Below are 17,115 nucleotides of genomic sequence, written 5' to 3'. Positions count from 1 at the left end.
CTTCAAATTGGAGATTTATTTATTTATTTATTTATTTTTTACCTGACCTGGCATCAATTAGGAACATAGGAGTTGCCATATTGGATTACAGTGATGTCCATCTAGTCCAGGATCCTGTCTCTCACAATGGCCAGTACTAGAAGAAGGTGTAAGAAACCTGCAGTAGGCAGATGTGAGGCAAACTGCCCCCAGCATTAGGTATCCTTCTGACCTCTGTCTGTCAGAGATAGACACACAAAGTTTAATATCCCTTCTACAATGTATGATAACTAAAAGATACTCTCGATAGTTATATAAATGTCCCATTCTTTTTTGAATTTGCTACATTCTTTGTTTTAATAACTTCCTGTGGCAGAGAGTTCCAGGGTTTAATCACACACTGTGTACAAAAGTATTTACTTTTATCAGTTTTGAATTTCCCATATTTTAATTTCTTGTTCCTGTGTTATGAGATTGGGAGTACAGAAAATCCTGATCTACCTTCTCCAGGACATTCATTACTTTGGATACATTTATCATATTGCCTCTTATTCATCTCCTTTCTAAGGTAACAGTCCCAATCTTTTCAATCTCTCTTTGCATAAGAGTTTTTCAAGACCCTCGATCAGTCTCATAATTTTTCTCTGAACCCCTTCATTTCTGCAACAGCCTTTTATAGATTCATTGAGTTATTCTCTATCCCATTCTGCATGCATCTTAGCACCTGGTTTGCTTTTTTGGCCGCAGCTGCCCATTGAGTCAAGGTCTTCATGGAGCTGTCTACAATGATGCCAAGGTCGAGTTCTTGAGTTGACACAATTCATTTAGAACCTGTAAGGGATGCAAGTAGTTTAACGTTTAACTTAATCATTATGAATTTTACATGTGCCCATCATGACAGGCACATCATGCAAATGGAAATAAGCAAATAAATATACACAAAGTATGATCATTCTTTTGGATACGTTTTTGACAGGTAAGTCATGTAAATTAAAATAAATAAATAAAACATTATCTTTGCAGAACATTATTGTTAGGCTTTCAGTAACCTTTCAGTCAGGAGTAGTGCATAATTAAACTTTGGCCATGAGGTCTCTCACATTTTGAATCCTTCAGTGGGGGTGTTGTCCCTGAAGTTTCTAATGTGCAAATGAAGCTATTTGAAGAGTTGATGGGATGCTTTGTTGTGTGAGGGAGCTTCATTGGAAAAATCCAGCTTTATTTCCATGCAGAATTTTGAACCATCCAAGGAATTTAAATAAGGAAAAACAAATCAGAGAACCAACTTAGCATTCGCAAACCATCAGCTCCCTCTGCTTGTATGTTATAGCCTTTTCCTCTACACGGGAAATTCATCGGGGCAGGAACTATCTACTATTCTGTATGGTGCCTAGCACAGTAGGGCCCAGTAACCTATTGGCTCATCGCCACTTCCATTATCATTATCATCATCAAAACTTTTATGGAAAATTTTAATTTTGTCATGAAAGAATTCATACCAAAATGAAAAGTTTCATTGGCCAAGCAAAGTAAGGCCCATGCACTCGAATGGATGGCATTTCTCTGTTTGTTTGCCTGTCTGGATGTAAGATGACAACTTTTGAACATTATGTATGATCAATTTCAAAATTTCAGGCATTGTTCTAGGCATCATTGGGCTAAACCCTATGGATTTTGGCAAAAAAAAAGAAGTCATTAGCCCTTAAAAATGTGCTCCTTGCTATCCTTGTTGAGAGCTGCCTAACAGCTGTGGAGATTGGAGGGGATGCTGAGCCCCTGGTATGGAGGTTTAGATGGATTGAGGGGCTTGCTGAACCCCTGGTATGGGGGGAGAATGGAGGCCCTGGGATGGGGGGAAGGGACAGTGTGGTGCATTCCCACCAGTTTCAACCAGGACTCTGGCTGAGGACAGCCATTGACACCTCCTAGTTTAATTGTAACCATTTACATAATGTTTTTCTGTCAAGATATTTTCACAACAACCCCATCAATTTGACTCTCATCTAAATCTTGTCGGAGATTTCCTCTCCCTGCCTGGTTTCTTCTTCAGTGAACCCTGAGGGGCCTCTCCCAGAGGGCTCCTGACAGGTGTCCGTGGAGTCTGTTTCATGGGACAGACTTAATCCATTCTCTTCCCGTGGGGGGGATTCATTGGTGTCACAACTCTTCCCACCTCACCTTCCACAGCTATCTTGTCAGTTTCTGAGATTCAGTGCCACAAATACCTCCTCAGATGGTCCTTACACTTGAAAAGCCATTTGCACTTTACAAGTTGGGCAACACGCAGTACTCAGCCTCCGTGAACAACAAAGTGTGCAAGCCCGCTAGTTCAGTTCAAACAGAAGTTTTCATGTCATTTAGGTTTTCCAAAATATTTCAGTTTTCAATTTTCACTTTTCAGATGTTTCTCCCTGTCTCTTTTCCTTTCCCTTCTTTTTGCACTGGAATAGGCGTGGAAGGGGGAGCAAAAATGGGTTTAAAACAGGGAGGGTTGGTTTTTTTTTTTCTCATCCCATCTTCTCTCTTGCTCCATATCCCCCAGTAAAAAAGATGGGAGGGAGGCGAGTAAAATAAGGAGATAAAGGGGAGGACACAAACTCCAGAATTTTTTTTTTAGTAAAGAAAAGTGAAAATTTCAATTTGATACAAATCTAAACCAAAATTTTCCAAGCTTCATTTTAAACCCAAAAACCCAACTTTAGTTGAAAAATTCCAGCTAATTCTAGTCTTTTGGATGACACCCAGCTCTCTTTCACACTGTTTCCATGGTGTGACTGTCTGAACATTATCACCCAGCCTGAGCAAGTTTACACAAGAAGATCTGGGACACATGCAAGAGATAATATTGGTGGGCCAAAGAAAAAGGACCAAAGATCTGGCTTGCTTGGTGGCAGCCTTATTTATTAGTGGGGGGAGCAGGCTGAGAGGATTTTCAATTTTGGGAGTGACTTTCACTTTCTTCTACACTGTTACAGTGGCTTCTGGTCTAAGGATCTGATTCTCAATTCAGTCTGATCAGCAGCCAACTGAAGTTATTCAGAGTCTTTTCACAGACTTCAGTGGGTTTTGGATCAGATCCATAGGAACTTTGTTCAAGATCCAAACACTTTCCAAGAGTACAAACTCTCATTGACCTTTAGACTTTGTCCTACAGTGGGTTGACAATAGTTAATATGTATGAAAAATGAAAGGGCACCTGATCTCAATGGAAAGTCATGAAGAACAGATATGGCTAGGAATCTTCAGTGAGGGGTATAACTATCTGACCTTACCTGCCTCTGTGTGGACAGTGCTCGTCTCTTCATTAAAATCCACAATCTGTTATTTTCTTCTCTCTACTTTGTCCAGTGCTTACTTCACACTGAGCAGAAGTTAAGTTGTTTTAAACTGGGCTGAAAATATCAAGGTGTGGGCAAGGTAGCAGAGGCAGAAGGGGAAAACTGGTGGAATTGTAGTGAGACAAGCAGCCTTAAAGGCATTCAAAAATCCACCGAAACTAGGGTCTGATCCAGTGCCCATTGATATTAACACTGAGAGAGGAAGAGTGGTCAGGATGCAGGTCTATGACTCAGAAGGCCTCCATTCAAGTCCCTGCTCCACCTCAGACTTCTTGGGTGATCTTGGGTGAGTCACGTAGCCTCTCTGCGTCTCAGGTCTCTGTTTGTACAATGGGGTTAATAGCATGTCCCAGGGTGTGTTGAGGATAAACCTATTCAAGATTCTAAGGTGCTCAGATACTATGATAAAGGGCTCCATATAAGTACCATAGTTAAATAGATACAAGTTGCTCTAATTTTCACCAGGGACTAGCTTGGCCCTGGTAGGCCTCAGGATGGGGAAAGGTGACAGAAAGCTATCTCCGCCCCTCTGTTCCCAGGTACACCACGTTGTTTTCACTTGGAACTGTTCCTCATCATTACTCAAAAAACTGTTTGGCCTAGAAACTTCAGACTTGATTTAATATCATGCCCCTCGCAAGATGTGGTGCCTTTGACTAGTTTTGGAAGTACAAGGGAATAATTTTGTTATTAACGGTTTATGCGCACTAAAGTCAACATGGTACATCAAGCTAGCATGCTAAAAATAGCCGGATTGCCATGGCAGCAGTGAGATGGACTAGCCACCCCTGGTACAATCCCGTCTGATACCCTAGATACCTAGCTGGCCAGGCAGCTGCTTCTGCCACTCGTGCTGCCCCTGAGTCTAGCCTGCTATTTTTAGCATGTCCGCTCTCATCAAGCTAGCATGGGTATGTCTCCTGAAGCTGGTAATTGGACTCTCCAGTGCCGGTGTAGATCTGCCTTCAGAGCTGATTGAAAGACAGGATTTCCATCCCATTGGAAACAATGATCTTTCTAAATTTGTTTTCACTTTAAATAGGGCTGACTATTGATTTTGTTGTTGTTGCTGCTGCTGCTAAATGAAAACTTAAGAAAAACTGTGCTTTGAAAACGGCAAAGCCATTTGTTTTCAGTCGACGTTAATTCCTGTGGTCACCTGAGCTGCCCCAGTATCTCATGGGCATTGTAGTTCTGAATCTCCCAGGTCCCATTTCTCCCATACGGGCCTTACTCCCAGGCAGATCATATCTCTCGTGAAGAGCCACAGCAGCTCAGCCAGAGGGGGAGAGAGATTGAAGGTGTTGTCTCTTAGGTTTGCTCTCTCCAGGCAGAGGAGGATGCCTCAGATATAGAAGGGTCTTATGGCAAGTTCTGGGATAATGTGCTTTCCAGGAGATTGCATGTGCAACAAGAGAGTCTCCCAAATGCTGGGGTCCAATTGAGAAGCCCATCCACTCACTTCTCATAGCCAGATTAAGCCAGCACTGGGCCCCAGGCAAACATATGCTTCTGGGCCCCTACTTTCTAATATGAATAACAGCAAGCAGCCGATAAATGGAAGGAAGGGAAAAAATACACTTTGATGTTCCCTCTCACTCAAGCCACTGCAGTGAATTCCCATCCCAGTCTGTTCGCTGAATGCCGTTGGAGAAGGAAGCAATTTGTTCATCCAGTGTCCTCCGCTCTCCTTGGCCCGGTCAGCAATGGCTCCCAGCGGTCCATCAGAGCTGTCTCTGCCCACTCGTCCTCCGGGGAAGACGTGCACACACATGGAAAGAACTCTGCTTGCATGAGCGAGGGGGGCGTTGCGACCCAGTATACGGGCTTGCAGTGCCCCTCAAATTTGGCTTGGCTGCCCTCCCAGAGGGCTGGGCCGGGTCCGAGTGGCGCGCAGCCTCGTGTGCCACGTTGCAAGGCCCCTCCTGCAGGGAGGGTAATTCTTTCAGATCGTTTGCAAATCTGCATTGATCCAAAAATGCCCCCTCCTCCTGCCATGAATTTGGGCTGCCTTGTTTGTCTGTTTGTTAATCTGGCTCTGCTCTCCTCTGCCAGCCCTTCTTTGTTTTCATTTCTTTCCTCTCCACTTATTCTTTCTTCTGCTTCCACTGCCTCCTCCTCCATTTACTTTCTCTTCTCCTCATCCCCTCTCTTCCCTTTCTCCTCTCATCTTCTTCCTGCCCTAGGAGTAGCTCACTCTCAGGGGTGCCATCAGAGATAGCTCCACCTCCACTGGCCTCCCGTCACCCCCTTCTCCTCCCCCCTACCCCCGCCTCATCATACTCCCCATCTGCTCTGACATCCTTCCTTCTCAGTGGAATTGTGACATCAGAGAGAGGTCAGCCAATCAGCACCCTCCCTTTGCTCTTTTGTTCCCTGGCTCCACTTTCTATCCCTCCTCCTATCCCCTTTCCTTTGTTTCTTCTTACTCTGTGGCCACGTTCATTAAAATTCATTAACGTTCTTAAATCTTTCTTTCTATTAAATCAAATTTTGAACAGCATGCATGCACTTGGAACAACATGATTTAAATGACACCTTGCCCAACCGCATCAGTTTAGGACTATAGAAGTAATTTACAGCATATAGAAGTAGACAATAGATCATTAAAGCATGGGATTATTATTATTATAATTATGAAGCATAAAGATTTTTTATTCTTGGTGTGCGATACAAATAAGCAATCAACCACAGATCCTTCTGGGTCAGTATTGATTTCAGAAAGGAGAAAAAACGCACAATAGAACAAGAATACATGAAAAATCTAAAACCTCAAGGAGGCGACAATTTAAAGGATTTCAAAGGCTGTTTTCATAAGCCTTTTGGGACTGAAATGTAGCATATTGATTAAACTTCCGGAGCAGCTAAAGGCAGTTTTGCGAAGCTAATTAAAACAGAGATGCCCCGATGCCCCTTCTACTTGTTTTACCAAGCTTTAGTCTGTCAAATCAATTAATATTCCCAGCCCTGACTAAAGCAGCAACTCTGTTTATCATCTGATAAATTGGTCAATATATTGATTCATTTGAAATAATTAACTGGCTCGTCCTCTGGAACTGAATCTTGTGTCCCCAAAAATGTTCTATGGGAGAATGTGTCAGTATGTAGAACATTAATACAGAATGGAAGGAATCACAGATAATATGTCTTGACTCAAGAATAAAAACAACTGAGTTCCGAATATCAGTCTGCGTTTAATGTTCAGCCTTTTAAATGATGCTCCATATCCTGGATAAAGGAAGAAAGGGTTCTTTCTTGATTAGGATTCCTTGTTGTAAATTCTCTCCATTTTTGTATGAACTCTTCTGATTGCTCAATCTCTGCTTTTACAGCATGTTGAACTGGCTACATCTAGGATGCGGTCTTCCTGAATGTTATCCAGGACCATGAGAAATCACCAGTACAGTTGTGCAAATAATTGATCTTTCAATTTACATTTACAATTTATTTTTTTAAAAGTTAGTTTTGGCAATTTGACAATTTGACAATTTTTTTGGTTTTATCGACAAAACGAAAAACCAAAATAAATTTGTTTCAAGTTGACCTAAGGATTTAACTCAACCTGAAATTAAGTGTTTTGTTTCATTTTGGGGATTTTTTTAAAACCTTTTTTTAAAATTACATTTAGGCAAATTTTGAAATGAAACATTATTTTGGCCTGAAAAATTGAATGTTTCATTTAAAAATGTGAAAAGGCAAAATCTTTACTTTTGCCAAATAGTTTTTTAATTGATTTTTTTCAACCAAAACAATTTCTTGAATTCAAGACACATTGGTGACTAGTTTGAGTCAATCCAAAACTACTTTTTCTGCAAGTAAAATATTCATCTGAAAAATTTTGTCCATCTCTAACTACCAGTACACAGAATGGGAACAGTTGCCATTTTCTAATGAAATGTCCTTTTCTCATGGCATCAAGGGGAACTTTCACAACTTTGCAAAAGCAAGAACATTAGTATAAAATGCAATTTACTTTCCTAATCTTTTCACATTCTCTTTGCTATTCTAACATATACTATATTTAAATTGGTGAGGTAGGGTGTTCTTGAGGCTAAGACACTGCTTGGACTCCGATCTGGGTTCAATATCTGTCTCACAGACTCCCTGTCAAATTATTTAATTCTCTCTGTGTATCAGTCCCTCATCTGTAAAATGGAAATGATAATAGCACTTCCTCTCTCTCCTCCCTTTGTCTGGCTTGTCTATTTAGATGACAGCACTTCGGGCCAGGAATTGTCTCTCACTGTGTCTGTACAGGGGTAGTTAATTAGTTGAGGTGGTGATGCACTATTGTAATATAAATAATAATTTAAAATGGAATTTCATCCCTCCTAGCTCAGCATCGTGTGTCAAGTGTCCTCCGCATGACCAATACGGTGGATCGTACCGCACTGTTATATTTGTGTCGGTTTAACAATGAGGCGGAGACGGCAGGTGAGATGAATGTAAGCATTCTTGCGTAGGGCGGTTTAGAGTGCATCTTATTTAGCTGGAAGACTAATCCAGGATGAAACCAGACTCGACAGAACATTGTTGGCAGGGCTGATGCACTGAGGATATAGAAGATGTGACAACATTCAGGGAATCTTCCCGTGATAATTGGAGCCATCTTCTGTGAGTTACACACACACGTGCACACACAGAGTACTGTCTATACTATTGCTGTTTCTGAAGGCAGCATTTCTCTCTCCAGGGTCCCCAGAAGTAGATGTGTCCCATCTGCTATACCATTATGGTTTGATAGTACACCATGTTTTACAGTGGTTTGTCTCTGTGAACAAGGAAGGGCCTGAGTCATGTGGCATTCCTCACCATGGCAAAGAGTGAGTTCTCCGGCAGTTGACTGACTAGGTCTCATCGTATTCCCCATGGTTCATGGAAAGAACCAGGTGGCTGGTATACCTAGTGCTGTGGGGACCCTGATTGGCATCAAAATGAGCAAACATCTCTTCTGTCACTCACCCTCTCCCCATCCCCCTTCAGATCATCATGTTGGTACATGATTGTTTAAGGGGTGAGCCTGTATTTCTGAATTATTTGTCTTTCTTTGAAGCGGAGGAAGGTCCTTCTTAGCCATCCATCCTGACTGGAGGATGACTGAGAGGAGCTGGTCAGGAATTTGTTGACTAAAGGGTTTTCTCCCCAGGAAAATGCAGATTCATCAAAACCAGAGCACTTCTCTGGAAGAGCTTGGTTTTGACCAACTTTTCGACTAAAAAGGTGGCAAAAAAGTTTAAAAAATTGTTGACATGTTTAAATGAAACATTTAAAAAAAAACAGGTGAGGTTTCTGGTTGCCAAAGAACTTTTCATTTTAAAATCGAGCTAATTATTGAACCAAAACATTTTGATCAATCGAAACTTTTGGTTTGTTCAGTCCGTGAAAATTATGAACATTTTTGTCTTTTCATCCTGATTCTTGATATCGCAGTAATTTTCATGGTAGAGGAACACCATTTCCCATCCAGCTCTAGATATGAACATCTCCTCCATCTCTAAACCTGGGCTGGTCTTGTGCTCCTCCTTCAACGCCTCATAAAAAAATCACCCCAGTGTGGTTGGGAGTTGTGCTGAAGCCAAGAGAATAATTGGCAGATCAGACCCTAATCTTGGTTAAGAGCAACCCCTGGCAACCATGATAAATTGTCCTAAGCATACATTTTAATTCAATCCATCACACAAACAACATGAGAAGGAACGGGAAAAATTACTTGACTCAAAGTCCTACCTTCTTTTAAAATTATGCCACGAAAGCCCATTAATAATATTGAGAAGATCAGAGATGAAAATCTAAGGGCGGAGGTCCATTTGATTGCTGACATACTCACTATAAGGAGGTGTTCTGAGAATTCACGAAAGCTGAGATTCTTAAACATTTTCAGTGTGGACCACGTCTTAATAGAGTGATTTCCCCATGATAAACACGTCTTCCACCTCACAAGTGCGTGAATCATCCCCTCCCACTCCCGGTCACCTTGAACTCTGTGGTCATTGTAGTCATTGCTTTGTGCAGCAAAGTTAGCAACATACAATTAGGAAAGAGTTTCTGTATTTTTACAGTGGTCTGTAGTGTCAGTAAATGGTTTGTCCTTTTAAGGAAAGTTAAGCCCACCATCAACTTTGTTTCTTCAGTCCTGCACATCTATTCTTGGTCCTAAACTAGAACTAGCACCAAATGATAATCCAAGTGTCTTAATGGGGTGCAGGGAGAGATGTACAGGGAAAAATGAGGGAGCCATCAATTCCTGAGTCATAATCCTGACCGTGACACTGGCTCCTTTTGTGGCGTAGGAGAATTCAATGTGATGTGGTAGGGAAAAAAAGAACAATGCAGTTGTTAGGCTGCATGGCAGAAGCCTCCCTTTGCAGGAGAAGTAACATTCTCTCTGCCTACGCCGGTCTGATGCAATTGCTGTACCAGAGACAGATCGGATGCACCTGGAATATTGCATTCAGTTCTGGCCACCTCATTACCAGACAGAAACTGACAAATTGGAAGGATTTCAGAGAAGAGCGGCAGAAATGATTAGGAGCTGTAGTGAATGATTTATGAGGAAAGATGAAAAGAGCTCAGTGTGCTGAGCTTGGCCAGGAGATACAGAGCAGCTTACAAATATTTAAAGGAGATAAACACCATGGAGGGAGAGGGATTATTTATCGTTGTGCACAGGAGTATAACTAGCAGTAATGGATGAAATTAAGAAAGTCTGCTTATATTTCCCCTATCAGGAAGCACTGCCTGGCAGTGAGATCTATTACCCTGCAAAATAACATCACAAAGGGAAGTGGTGAAAGCACCATCAGCTGGTACATTTTAAAACCAGACTGGATTAATCATTCACAATTGTGTTGTAGGGAACAATCCTGCCCTGGCAGGGGGATGGGCTGGATGAGCTAACAGGAGCGATTCTCATACTGGGGTCCCTACCCTCCTAGACAGGAGCTAACTAGAACCCAAAGGCCAGGGTAGTCATGAGCCCCCGATGCCTGCTTGTGTGCCCCACCCCAGTTTGAGAGCAGCAGGATTTTTCTCTCTCTGACTTCTCTACTGTATGGCTCCAGTCCTAGCAGTCACTTCACCACAGCAGAGCACTTGGCCTTGTTATTTTTGAACTGGTTTGCCCATTGTTAGGACAGGCCCATTTAGAACCCGGGGTTGGGTGGGGTGGGAAGGTAATTAGTCATCCTTCAGCCACTTCTGGTGACTTTTCAGAGGGGTGGTAGCAAACCTTCCTTTCTTGTCTATCTAAAAGGTGTGGTTGCTCTTCCCACATTTCTGCCCTGGGGCTAGGACACAAATCATAGTAATTATCCCTGTGTTATTGTCCCTCGCTCACAATCACTGCAATTATTCTCTAAGACATGGCAATTATTAAAAGCACAACATAAACAGCAAATGCTCCAGACAGGAGGCTATCAAAGCCTGAGAACACAAAAGGAAGGGGATTCAGAACAGTGTGTAAACAAGAGCGACAGCCCCAAATGCAGAGAAACACAAAGCATCCTTAATTACTGTTCCTGTGACAGCCTGGTAATTTGCTGATACCACTGCCTTCCAACACAGCCCCTGCGATCTGCCTAATAATTGTTGTGATACTTACAACAAGCCAGAAGAGAAACGCAAAATAGCTTTCTTTTCTTTCTTTCCTTCTCCCCATTTTCTTTTAATCTTTAATCACAGCAGCTGCAAAGGTCAAGTGTTGTCTTCATTAACTTCCAGATTGGTGGTTCCAGCAAGCTTAGAGCTATTGGATGTTTCAGGATGTTAGAGGAGTCTGGGATATAGAGGAGTTGGGGAGATCTTCTGTCTCAGGAATTACAAGACCGGTAGGACCTTCTCAGATTGAGAATGAAAGTTTGATTTGCTGCTGGTTTAGGCACGGCCCTGAGTGGACAAGCCAGTCTCCTTACTGATGAGGTCAGGTATAAAATATGGCAGTCCTGCAGTGTAATTTGGAAAATATAACGGAATCCTGCAGCATTTCTGCTGAACTCCAGGGATGCTCTAACAAGAGAGCTAGCTGGAATTTTTTGCACAATTTTTTTTCATTGACAAGTGGCCTTTTTCTAAACCAAAGCATTTTGCAAAAGAAATCATCAATGTTGTTTCCCACTTTCCACAACATTGTCTGCAACATTTCTGATGGATATTTTTATCGGAATCTTATCAACATGTTTATCACGATCATTTTCAGAATAGCAGGCATTTGCGGAAGACCCGGCTTCCTGTAAGAAAACATGACTTTTGCTAAAAGAAAGATTTGGAGAATAAATTCGAAAACAATTTAAACCAAAATTTTGGTAAAAATATTGTGGACAACTTCACCAGGGTAGGTCCATCCAGTGGAAACAACTTTGATATTGCTTTAACAAAGTCATACTCCTGTTTCTCAATGAGCTGTGCTCCAAAGTGCCCACTGATTACTATTATTATCTTTATTATTTATTAGATGATATGGTAATATTAATAGGAGTCCCAGTCATGGCTCAGAAATCCACTGCGCTAATTGCTGTGCAGACACAGAAGAAAAAGACAACTGAGAATTGTTGGAAATTTGTGCTGGTTTGCTGGCCCTGTTCAGATGGGGTTGCACTCATGGTTTTCTCTTTCTTTGTGGTAATTGGTTTTTAAAAAAAGAAAGATGGTTTCCTTCCCCACTCCTCACCTTGGCTCATTCCTGTGGCTCCCTACATCATGCAATAGGCAGCCACAGGCAAGTAACTCTGGGAGCCTGTTGTAGGCATTGTGGGGAAGTGACATAATATGTTGGCTTCCCATGGGACAGGGTGCTGAAGTAGGCTAGCTGGACCATGCATGGGGATCACCAGCAGCCAGGTCTAGCCAACCAGAGGTACAATGGTGTGCCAGCAGACATCGGGAGCTGGGAGCAGGCTGAGGGTTAGAAAATCTCCATCTCCAAAATACAGAGGGAGGAACTGGACACAGGAAGATGTTTTGGAAAGTGGAGGAAGAATAAAACCCTGCTGGAAAAAACAGAAGAAGATAATCACTTGACCATCAGACCACGAACTGCTTAGTTGCCCAGGCCAGACCTTCAGCTGGTGAACTCCAGTGGAGCTATGCTGATTTATACTGTCTGTCTGTGTCAGCAGCTGTGCATAGTCTTCCCCAACCTGCCATTCTCGCCATCTATATAGACGTTAGACCTGTATGCCCATGACACAGGAAGTCTTCCTGATGCACCATTTTGGCGACAGACCACCCACAGATGTTGGTTCTTCTGAGTGTGTGGATGTCACAGGATCTGTCAATCTGGGTTGGCCAAGGTTGTGACATTAATCCTATTAATATTCTTGCAGAAATTGTATCGCTAGTCCCTAGCCCTTTGCTGAAGCAAGGCCTCATAATATAGGTTGAGGGTATTTCCGTAAAAGGGAAGAATATAAAGCGTATGAGAAATACCTAGTTCTTTCCTTTTCTCTGCCCTAATATTGATCCCCCCCAACTGGCATTGCACTAGTCATATTTTCCAGGGTCTGCAGAACATTCACTTATGCCACTCTGGGGGAGCATAATATGAGACCATTGGCAGGACACCAGCTGACCATCTGCAACATCATGAGTCAGCAATGCGATGCTGTTGCCAAAAAAAAGCAAATGCAATGTTGAGTTGCCTTACCAGAGGCATAGCATGCAAGTCACGGGAGGTGACAGTACCACACTACTCAGTGCTGGGTAGGCCTCAGCTGGAGTACTGTGTCCAATTTTGGTCACCGATGTAGAGAAAGGATGTAGAGAAACTGGAAAGGATCCAGAGGTGAGCAGCAAAGATGATTGGAGGGATAGAAAGCAAGCCATGTGAGCAAAGGCTAAAGGAACTGGGTGTGTTTCATTTAGAAAAGAGAAGAATGAGGGGGGAATTGATAGCAGTCTTCAAATACTTGAAAAGCTGCCATAAAAAAGATGGAGAAAAGTTGTTCTCTTTTGCCACAGAGGGCAGGACAAGAGGCAATGGACTCAAACTACAGCATAGCAGATTTAGATTAAATCTCAGGAGAAACTTCCTAACTGTAAGAACAGTAGGACAATGGAACAGACTGCCTAAGGAGGTTGTGGAAGCTCTTTCACTGGCAGTTTTCAAAAGGAGGCTGGATAGCCATCTGTTTTGGAGGGTTTAGACATGACAAATCCTGCATCTTGGCAGGGGGTGAGACAAGCTGACCTTTGCGGTCCCTGCTAACCCTATGATTCTACAATCATTCAAAGAAGGAGCTGTGCTTCAGAGTAGGAATGGGTATATCCAAGCGACATTACATTTAATGACTCCAGGTACTGTTTGGAAGAGGGAAAAGAACGCAAGTGTCCAATCTCTCTTGGGGAAGTAAGTCTTCTGAACTTTTTTTTGACCCATCTTCAGTAAATGGTGGAACTGGGAATATTCTAGGGTGACCAGATGTCCCAATTTTATAGGGACAATCCTGATATTTGGGGCTGTGTCTTATATAGGCACCTATTACTCCTCACTCCGAGAGCCCCATCCAGATTTTTCATACTTGCTACCTGGTCACACTAGAATATTCACATCCAGAACCTTGGTTGAACATGGAAGAGCTGTAGTGACTGTAGGAGACAGATCGGTTAGTGAATCTTCTAGTCATGGTGTAGTGCCTGGTACAGGAGTCCAATGGCTTCCATTGCTCATCTCTATCCATAGATAAATCTCCAGTGGCAAGAGATCACTCAGATTAATTCTTCTGCTGCCTCTGTTTGTAACAGAAAGTTGTTTAGATTCTTTATTTAGTATCTCATTGTGACAGTAGAGTTGTAGCTCATAAGACCAGAAGAGGATATTTGCATCATGTAGTCTGAGCTCCCCAGTATCTCATTTCCAGTAACTCCTTGTCTGACCCATTCTTGGAAACCTGAAAGGATGGCACCTGAATCTTGAAAAGCTATTCCCTGTCAAATTGCTATTACAGTTTAAAGCAACTTCCAATATCTAAGCTAATCTTTTCTTTCCTCAGATTTTAGCTGTTACCCCTCATACAACATTTTAAGTGGGGAAAAGTCTTCATTTTTACATTGAAGGTAGAGGTGCCGTAGAGGTGAAGGTAGAGGTCCTGTCTCCCCTGACTGTTCCATTTCCAAGACGATATGGACTAATTTTTCAAAAACAGAACATAAAGGATGCAGATCAACAGACAAATAAATGGTGTTATTTTCGTAAGTGCACTTCAAACATATTGGCCCAGGTCTTCAAGCGGCGTAAATCAGTGTGGCTTGATTGACTTCAGTGAAAATTGTTTAGTTATGTGGAATTACACCACCTGATGACCTGGCCCTCCAGGCAATTAGAAGTAAGTGATTTTAAATGCCTAACTGCATGTCCAAATGAGCAGTCAGTTAGGTGCTGGCTGTGAATTTGGACACCCATTTCCAATTAAAATGAATGGAAATTGATGGTCCAAATGCCCCTAGCAGCTTGGAAAATCTCATCCATAAAGCTTTACCAGATTTTCAGATAAATCAGGGACACATTTTTGTGCTTGAAATCACTCATTACTAAGCCATCTTGCTTATTAACATGAAAATCCATTCCTATTTGGGTCTTAATTTAAACTATGTAAATACCCCGCTAAAAGCTCCTCCTATCCACACTTCAAACCAACAATAGCCGTTGGAAAAGAAAAATAGTAGCAGGTAATTATTTGCGACAGAGACCCAAAATGACCATTTCTTTAACAATTACTTGGAAATGTTAACAATTGTTCTTTAAATCCCCATTTAATTCCTCAGCCATGAATTATAGTTTGTTGCATCAGTGCCTCTGAAATATGTGATCATCTAAAAGAGTTTAGAAAATCCAACTCAATCTTCTGCCGCACTCCACCCTTAGCAAGGTAAAATACCCTCTCTCTTGTTTTAGGCCTGGTCTACACTGCCATGCTGGGTAGACGGGAGATAGGCAAGCTATGTATTGTAGCTGTGCCAATGGGAAACGCCCTCTGGTCGGCGCAACGTTATTCTTTTCTGAAGTTACTGCATCGAACAGAGAGCACTTCCAGGATCGATTGAGTGGATCTCCATTAGCCGCTCAATCGATCCCAGTACATGGATCCATGGAGCCCGATGCAGTGGAATCAGTGTAGACATGCCCTTAGTCAGCCCATATAATGAAGGCTATGTCTGCACTACCAGATTGAGTGAGAGTCCCCTGTTTGTGTACACATATCCAGACTAGCTCTCAGCTGTGCCCCTGCTACCCCAGCTCTCATTGAGTCATGGTAGCAGGGCATACCTGAGCTGGGATGAGTACAAAACCCTGCCTTGAAACTCACGGTATCCCAGAGCTCAGACTCTAGCCTGAGAACATCTACACTGCAAATTTACAGCCCCGCAGCCTGAACCCTGCCAGTCCAAGTCAGCTGACCCGGGCCAGCTGCAGGCATTTAATTGCTGTGTAGATGTACCTAAACATTACTTTATTAGGCCCGGCTCCACAAAGTATATATGCACCTATCCTCCATTGAGATCAGTGGGGGTTAGGTGCTTTTGCAGACGTGGGCCTTAGAAAGGACAGTCAGTAACATACGCGGGGAGTGGAAACGTGGGTAACAAATACCGTGCATTCCCATTCTGGCCTGGTAACAAATGGGAAAATCTTGGGGGACCTTAATGGTTGCAATGAGACCTTCCAATAACCGACATCACAGAAGTTTTAGTTAAGTTAAATTATCCTTGATTGCTAATAATAATAATGAAAACCTTCAGGAGACACATCACGTTCCTCTCCACTCCTGCATTGACAGCAGCTCGGTGGCCACTTATTACTATTGTATCCCCTCAGAAGGACTCTCATTTCCATAAATGAGGTGAAAATATCACCACAATATAGGTCACATAATTAAATACTAGTACCTAGAATTATTTATGAGACTTTACCTGCAAATTGAGGCATTTGAAGTACTTTCATAAGTATTTATGAGTAACCATGAGGCCTGGAGATCTTTATGAGTAGCCAGTGGAAAAAGGAGATTGGGTTTTATTTAAAATTAACCACCTGAAATGTATGCAAGGGTTTCCTCAGTGTGAATATTCCAGTCTTTCACCTTTTGGCAGCTCAAATTGTTTTGTTTTTTTTCAAAACAGCTGAGAAGTCAGACTTCACCAATTTTCTGCAGATCTTGGATAGGGGAACTGGAACGGATGCCATTCCTAGGAGTAGCTTTTCAGCGTGATTTCCTAGGAGATAGAGAGAAAGAGATATGGGGAAAATGGTGGACTGGATATATCTTGACTTTAGCAAAGTTTTTGGTACGGTCTCCCACAGTATTCTTGCCAGCAAATTAAAGAAGTATGGGTTGGATGAATGGACTATGCAGTGGATAGAGAGCTGGATGAATCATTGGGCTCAACGAGTAGTGATCAATGGCTCAATGTCTAGCTGGCAGATGGTAACAGGCAGAGTGCCCCAGGGGTCGGTCCTGGGGCCAGTTTTGTGAAACATTTTCATTAATGATCTGGAGGATGGGATGGGTTGCACCTTCAGCAAGTTCATGGATGACACTAAGATGAGGGAAGTGGTAGATACCCTGGGAAGATAGGGATAGGGACAGTGACCTTGACAAATTGGAGGATTGGGCCAAAGAAATCTGATGAGGTTCAACAAGGACAAGTGCAGAGTCCTGCACTTAGGATGGAAGAATCCCATGCACTGCTACAGGCTGGGGATTGACTGGCTAGGCAGCAGTTCTGCAGAAAAGGACCTGAGAATTACAGTGGACAAGAAACTGGATATGAGTCAACAGTCTGCCCTTATTGCCAAGAAGGCTAACGG

General features: G+C 42.5%; 1 long non-coding RNA gene across 1 annotated transcript; it reads right to left on the bottom strand.

Moving 5' to 3' along the window:
* Window positions 1-95: 95 nt before the first annotated feature.
* On the bottom strand, window positions 96-10,972 carry LOC137146960 (uncharacterized). Its single transcript, XR_010918107.1, has 3 exons — window positions 10,918-10,972; window positions 704-810; window positions 96-217 (listed from the first exon to the last, which is right to left on the bottom strand). It is a non-coding gene; the product is annotated as an uncharacterized lncRNA (long non-coding RNA).
* Window positions 10,973-17,115: the final 6,143 nt, after the last annotated feature.

Source organism: Emydura macquarii, unplaced genomic scaffold, assembly GCF_026122565.2.
Source record: "Emydura macquarii macquarii isolate MOO-44397 ecotype Brisbane River unplaced genomic scaffold, CSIRO-AGI_Emac_v2 contig_499, whole genome shotgun sequence".
Taxonomy (NCBI): domain Eukaryota; kingdom Metazoa; phylum Chordata; order Testudines; family Chelidae; genus Emydura; species Emydura macquarii.
Note: the sequence above shows the minus strand (reverse complement) of the source record. Positions and strands in the feature narration are given on the sequence as shown.